This window comes from Rhinopithecus bieti, unplaced genomic scaffold (genome assembly GCF_001698545.2).
Source record: "Rhinopithecus bieti isolate Rb0 unplaced genomic scaffold, ASM169854v2 scaffold_81780, whole genome shotgun sequence".
Lineage (NCBI taxonomy): Eukaryota > Metazoa > Chordata > Mammalia > Primates > Cercopithecidae > Rhinopithecus > Rhinopithecus bieti.
In genome coordinates, this window is record NW_016830359.1 from 481,275 (window position 1) to 488,508 (window position 7,234).

Below are 7,234 nucleotides of genomic sequence, written 5' to 3' on the forward strand. Positions count from 1 at the left end.
CACCAGCTCTTAACATGTTCTTGTTAGGATATTACTGTCTGTGGCATGAGGGGACCCAAAGTGGTTAAAACTTGCGGATCTAAATTTTCTGAGGCCTCCAAATACCTCAGCAATATGACAGCTCAGTAGAGCGGGAAAACCTATGTTCTTTTGCACAGTAGGCATGTTTAATACATTAATTTCCTATGGGTGGAGTTTTATTGGGAAATGTAATCAACGCTGATCACCTAAAATGGATTACATGGCCCTAAACCAATCATGGGGCGGCGCAGGGAACCGGAAACGGGGCCTCAGTCGCTCCGCTTCTCCATAAATAGACGCAGTTCAGCTCCAGGGCAGTTGGAGAGCGCATCGCAGAGCGAGGAGGAAGCCGGGAAGGAGGTAAGTGTCCAGCGGGCACGTCTGTGGGGTTTAGGAGCTGGCGTGCGCGGGGGGGTTGGTTTCAGAAAGTTTGGGTGTATTTTCTCATGCATTTGCTCGAAGACTTTGGGAAGGCAGCGGATCTCCTTTGCACCCCATGATTAACTGACTCGTTATGCAATGCTTCTGTAAACTAGGAATAATGTTAACGTTCTCATCATGGTTAGGTTAGGTTTTATTTTATTTTATTTTATTTTAGAGACAGGGTCTCACTAGAATTCCAGACTAGCCTGGAATTCCTGGGCTCAAGCGATCTGCCCACCTCCGCCTCCCGAGTAGCTGGGACTACAGGCATATGCCACAACGACCGGATAAATTTTTAATTTTTTTTGCAGAGATGGGGTCTCGGTGCATTGCCCAGACTGGTCCTGAACTCCTGGGCTCCACCATGCTCCCGTCTCGGTCTTCCAAAGTGTTGGAATTACAGGTGTGAGCCACCTTGCCTCCCACACACCCTTCTGAAAAAGCGTTGCTGGATTTTCCCTTTGCGCAGGGTAAAATCAAGCCATTGATGAAGGAGCATCAACCTACTAGGCCAGTGAGAATCTGAGCTAAGTGTCCCTACCTGGGTGGCCCGTGTGGTATATACTCCCAGAACTGGATACTAACTCCTGTACCTGCCTTTATTTTTTCCTGTGTCTTGTTTCTTGCTTTAACGGCAAATGAACTGAGATCAAATACAAAGTGGTTTCTAGGAACATGAAACCACTTTTTTTTGAGAGACAGGATCTCACTATGTTGCCCAGGCTGTTATCAAACATGGGCTCAAGTGATCCTCCCGCCTCCCTGAGCAGCAGCAGGCGCCCTGTGGCAAAACCATTTTTAATTCCAGAATTTCGGGCTCCCTTTCCTCTCATATCTGTATGCTTTTTCAATAAAAATTAATTTGCTTCTAATTGAAAACTAGAAATTGTATATATTTATGGCATATAGCATAATGTGCTTTGTAGTATCATAAACATTGCAAAATGGCCAAATTAAGCTAATATTCATATGCCCTACCTCATGTACTAACCATTTTTGGTTTTGAGAATACTTTAAATCTACTTTTTTTCACGATGTTGGACAATTGCTCTGTTGAATTGATTTCTTCAACTGAAATTTGTACTCTTTGACCTGTATCTCTCCAGCCCCCACCCCAGCCCTGGTAACTGTTATACTCACTGCTACCATGAGTTCCACCGGGTTTTTAATTATTATTTATGGTATTTACTTCTCTTTAAAATTTTTTTATAATTTAAACTTTTATTTTAGATTCGGTAGGTACCTGTGCAGATTCGTTACATGAGTATATTGAGTGATGCTGAGGTTTGCGGTATGACTCAGCCTGTCACCCAGGATGTGAGAATAGCAACCAATGGGTAGTTTTTCAGCCTTCCCTCCCTCTGTCACTCCAGTGTTTCACTGTTTTGGAGTCCACGTCCTGATTCCCCTTCCTCTGTGTACATGCCCAGGAGCGGGATTGCCAGATCATGCAGTTGTTGCACTTTTAATTTTCTGAGGCGCTTCTATACTGTCTCCCAGATCGACTGCACTAATTTACATCCCAGCACAGGGCGCAGAGGATCCCTCTCCTCCAAATCCTCATCAACACTCGCTCCATGTGTCTTTTTGGGAACCACCACTCTAGCAGGCGTGAGGGGAGCCTTGTGGTTTGGATTTGCATGTCCCTGATGATGAGTGATGATGAGCACCTTTTCCTAGACCTGCTGGCCATTGACATGTCTCATCTGAGATGAAGCGTTCTCATAGCTGTTGAACTTGGACAATAATTGATGCCTGGAGAGTATCACTCACTGGCTCCTGCCTGATAAAGCTAGGTTTAGGAATTAATTTTTAAAAACCTTATTATTGTATGAACCCACTTTAAAATACCATAGAGCACTAGACTTTAAATCCGTGTTCTGGGATGAGACTAAGAGTAGAGAAACCCTTAGAGAGAGAAGGTAGATTAGTGATTTCCAGAGGCTGGGGTGGGTAGGCAGGGGGTGATCACTGATAGAGACAGAGTTCCTTTTGGGGTGATGAGATAATTCTGGAACTAGACGGTGGTGATGGTTGCACAGCATGGTGCATGTCTTAGTGCCATGAAATTGTGCACTTGAAGAGGGTAAAAATGATGAAATGTATGAATGTGCATTTTACCAAAATAACAAAGTATCTGTGGGAGCTTAATCCTCGTCGGATTCTTTAGTGCTGTCCTTTCCCTGGAACAAGTAAATGTTCTGGGGTGGACAAGGATATGTGTTGGGGGAAAATACTACGTTCTAACTCTTTTCTCTGTCTTTTGCATAACTATGACTAAAGGCTTTGCTTTGGATCTTGTCCTGATGGGAAAACATAAAGGGCTTACTTTATTGTTACATCAGATTTTAGGAGCTTCACTTAACTGTCCTATTTAATTTATAGTCAAGAACCATGTTTTTCCAATTGACAGGAAAACTGATTCAACCTCTGCACAGTGATTTCCTACAAATCAGAATCCAGGGGGCATTAAGATTTTAAACCACAATATGTAGTCAAGTGTAGACACTGGAAGATTTCCACTGTGTTGAATTCGATGCTGCTAAAGAAGTGGCATCCAGGATGAGGGATTTTGAAGGGAGGGGCGGATGGAGTAGAAACTTAAACTAATCGGGCTCATGCTTTTCCCCCCCCAGAATTCTGAACGGACAGTGAATCTATTACTGAGGAAAACCAGAGGAAGCCTGTGTAGATAGGTATCAATTAGATACCAGCTACTGGAAGAGCTTTCTCAGAGACTGATTTAAAAATTCTCCACTAGATATGGCTGCAAATTGCATATCCTCATGGCGTCAGAGAGAACCCTGCAACAGACCTGGGTTGGAGCTGCCACTGGGTTATGGCATCCTCAGAAACTGAACTTGGAAATCACGACGTGCGGACCCTGAGGATTTCTCACGTGGAACTTCAGGATGTTCACCTGCCGAAGGAGTCGGACCCCATCCAGGGGCTCTGAGGAAACTCACTGAGCTGTGCCATTGGTGGCTGGGAGGCCGACCTCCCACAAAAGAGCGATCCTGGGACATGTGGTGATGGAGCAAGTTCATGATCTCCATGCCGCCCAGGACGTCAGGTCTTAGTCATGCATGACGGCGGTGCGGAGCTTGCAAAGACCTGATGAGGCTGCTGCGAAAATAAACAGAAGACAAAGAAAATATGGGTGAGTGGGACCCTCCTGATTGGCTCACGGGAAGGTGGAGCTTGGGATGGGGCCTGCAGGGTGCACCTGGGACTGGAGAGACCCAAGGGCTGCTCTAGGTCAGGGCTTCCAATAGAGGAGAGTGTGCCCATCAGAGGCAACATGGCAGTGTCTGGAGGGGACGGGGGACAGTTATTCGGTTGTCACAAGGGGGAGGCAGGAGATGTAAGGCATTCTCCAAAGCTCAGGCAGGACAACCCCCATGTACAAATAATTCATCCAGATTCAACATATCAGCTGTGCTGAGATAGCAATTCCTGGGTCTAGGGAGATGGACAGGGCACGAGGGGATACAATGGACCACACACTGTGTGAGCCAACATGAAAGAAGACGTTGGTAAAATTATTACACCTGATGGGAATGTAGGGAAGGTGAGACTTTGGGTGACCTGAAGGGGGGCCCAGAAGTCCATCCTGAGGGGCAGGGAAAGTCGGTTGAGTATTCAGAGATCCAGGGATCTGCCTCCAGCGCCCCATATGAGCCCCTAAGTTCCAACACAAAGTGAGCTGCCATTGGCCAGTTGAGTTGGATTCACCCAGGATATTTCCCCTTCTCTTCTCTTTGGTTTAGAGACTCTTTCATCTAAAGAACCCATATTTGTGTACTTATCTAGAAAACTCCAGGTGCAGGCAGGTGCTGGAGTCTAGAGAGGAAAAAATTCAGACAGGATTGCTGTGTCCACAGAGCTGACTCTGCATCGGGAAGGCAGATTTGAACATTAATTACAGTGAAGTTTGAGCATTATGACAGGACCCAGGGAATATAAGAGCTACTTTCAGGTTCTCATAGTGAGTCTGATTGTCTTTTTTCTCTCTACAGTCTGTAGTCACCTTCCACGGAAAGGAATATATTGTACAGGACTCAGATGTTGAGATGGCTGACGCCCCAACCAGCGTCAGGGATGATCCGAGAGACGTGTCCAGCCAGCGGGCCTCCTCTGTGAACCAGATGCGTCCGGGGGAAGGCCAGGCCCGCCGAGAGCTGCAGACCCTGCCGAGGGTCCCTGCACTGTTCAGGAGGCAGGTGAGTGTGTGAGACCTTGGTGTCTGGGCAGAGGTGGGAGAAGGAATAGGAGGAAATCGTGTGTCCACTGGACTGATTGACAGATTTAGCACAAGAGAAAATTAGAACCATTCCCCATGGAGATGGTACATCCCCAGACATTCATTCCTGAGCCATCACAGAGAGGGAAGCCTCATCTACTTTTCTGTCCACCATGAGAGCTTTTAGCATTTAGGGTGGGGGGTAAGAAATGGTCTCAGTGAGGGAGGCAGTTGGCACAGATGAATGAACTGAAGATCCCTTCCCTATAGCCAGTTACCTCAAAGACATTCCATGTAATAACTCAGCAAGGAAACCATTTGCTACAGATTGTCAATTTCTTAATTTGAGGAATGTTTCTCAGCTGGGGTGATTATGCCTTTCCAGACACATGGCCATGTCTGGAGACGTTCTTGTTTGGCATTCTCGGGGCTGGTGGGGTGTTAGCAGCATCTAGAGGGTGGAGGCGGGGTCTCTGCTCTGCACAGGAGCGCCCCTCCAGGAGGGTGATGCAGCCCCAATGCCAGTGGTGCCACAGGTGAGGGGCCTCCACCTAGAGTCATGCTCCTTCCAGCCTCAGGGGCAGGGAGACGTTGGCACGGCGGGAAGAAATATGCTCAGAGAACCAAAGAGTGAAAACCACCAGGCACAGGAGCTGATTTAGAATATGGAGGGTGCAGATTAGGGACCGACTCAGACGTGAGGTGGTGATGTTTACTGGGGGTGAGGGGGTGGTCCATAGGAAGTCTGGTGTATCCAGTCAGGAGGGGACAGACATGTCTGTGCTTCCACTGGTGTAGACTCGGAGTCATTGCCTTTGGTTTTTCATCTTCAGGGAGAGGACTATCTGCTACACAAGAGTATTGACATAAAAGGTGACCCAAAGTCTCCAGGACCTAAGCCGACCTTGGAGAAGGATCTGAAGGAAAACAGGGAAGAGAACCCAGGACTTACATCCCCAGAGCCTCAGCTTCCAAAGTGTCCCAGTGAGTATGAAGACTTGGATCCACAGGGGTTAGCCCCTCTCTTCTGGGGTGCAGGGCTGGGGGCCCAGCATTATCATCCCCTGGGGGAGTTGGCACTCAGCTGCCAAAGCCTCCCCATCCTCCACTTGCCAGAGACCTACGGTCCAATGTCTTAGGCTTGAGGTTGAGGGGAAGTTGTCAGCCAAAGTCAGTGTTTGGTTGCAATGAGTTTGGTGTATTGAAAATGCGCTTTATTAACTGTTGTGTGTGGAATCCCATCTTCCAGCAGATCTGGTGAGAGCAAAGGAGGGGAAGGAACCCCAAAAGAGCCTCTGTGGAAAATGTGGATGCCGACACACCTTCTGCCTGCGTTGTGGAGAGAGAAGCTTCGACTCACAGCGGGAACAGAGGAGACGCTCCGAATCTCAGAGGCCCCAAAAGAAGCAAACGGGACGCCTCCTCCATTTCCCAAGAAGAACCTCAAGGAGAAGCCACACCTGTGGGCAACAGAGAATCCCCAGGACAAGTTGGGATGAATTCAATTCATTCCCCAGGCCCTGCCAGCCCAGTCAGTCACCCTGATGGCCAAGAAGCCAAGGCACTGCCGCCCTTTGCATGTGACGTGTGCAATAAGAGGTTTACGTGTAATTCCAAGCTAGTCATCCACAAGAGATCACACACAGGAGAGAGACTGTTTCAATGTAATCTCTGTGGGAAGCGTTTCATGCAGCTCATTAGCCTCCAATTTCACCAGCGAACCCACACCGGCGAGAGGCCCTACACGTGTGACGTCTGCCAGAAGCAGTTCACCCAGAAGTCCTACCTGAAGTGTCACAAGAGAAGCCACACAGGGGAGAAGCCCTTCGAATGTAAAGACTGCAAGAAAGTTTTCACCTACAGGGGGAGCCTGAAGGAGCACCAGCGCACCCACTCGGGAGAGAAACCCTATAAATGTTCCAAGTGTCCAAGAGCCTTTGGTCGGCTGAAGTTGTTAAGACGCCACCAGAAAACACATCCAGAAGCCACTTCTCAGTGATGGCATAATCCGGTCTATGCCTTCTGCACCAAGAAGAAGTGAGTGATGATTTTTCACTGATGTTACCAGATGACATTTGACACGTGCAAGGGTGCCTGGCACACAGAGGGAGTGCCCTAGATATGAATTGCCATGATGTTTGAGCAAATATGTATCCTCCCCACTGAGCTCTTTGTTTTCTGTTTCATTATGTCCATTGTTTTCTTATAGGTTTATTTTGGTTTGTGTTGCTGTTCTTTCAATAAACGGTCATCTTATTAGTTTTCAATATTGTGTAACAAAAAACGGAGTTTCCTGATTGACATGGGGTTACCCACTGTTTTGTTGTAAAGTAAAATTGTCCAAGGAGGGTGGCCATATAAAATACATAATGCCTGGTGAAATTTGAGTTTCAGATAAACAATTTTCTTTAGTATCAGCATGTTCTACATTATTCATTATCTGAAACTCAGCTTTTATTGGGTATCCTGTAGCGTTTTCGTTTTCTTTCCTTTTTTCTTTTTCTTTTTCTTTTTTTTTTTTTTGAGATGGCGTCTCCCTCTGTCACC

General features: G+C 47.2%; 1 pseudogene across 1 annotated transcript; it reads left to right on the top strand.

The window, feature by feature from the left end:
• Positions 1–232: 232 nt before the first annotated feature.
• LOC108524328 (zinc finger and SCAN domain-containing protein 5A-like) lies at positions 233–6,960 on the top strand (annotated as a pseudogene). Its single transcript, XR_001884025.1, has 5 exons — positions 233–409; positions 3,206–3,604; positions 4,464–4,667; positions 5,521–5,671; positions 5,940–6,960. The product of XR_001884025.1 is annotated as a zinc finger and SCAN domain-containing protein 5A-like (transcript).
• Positions 6,961–7,234: the final 274 nt, after the last annotated feature.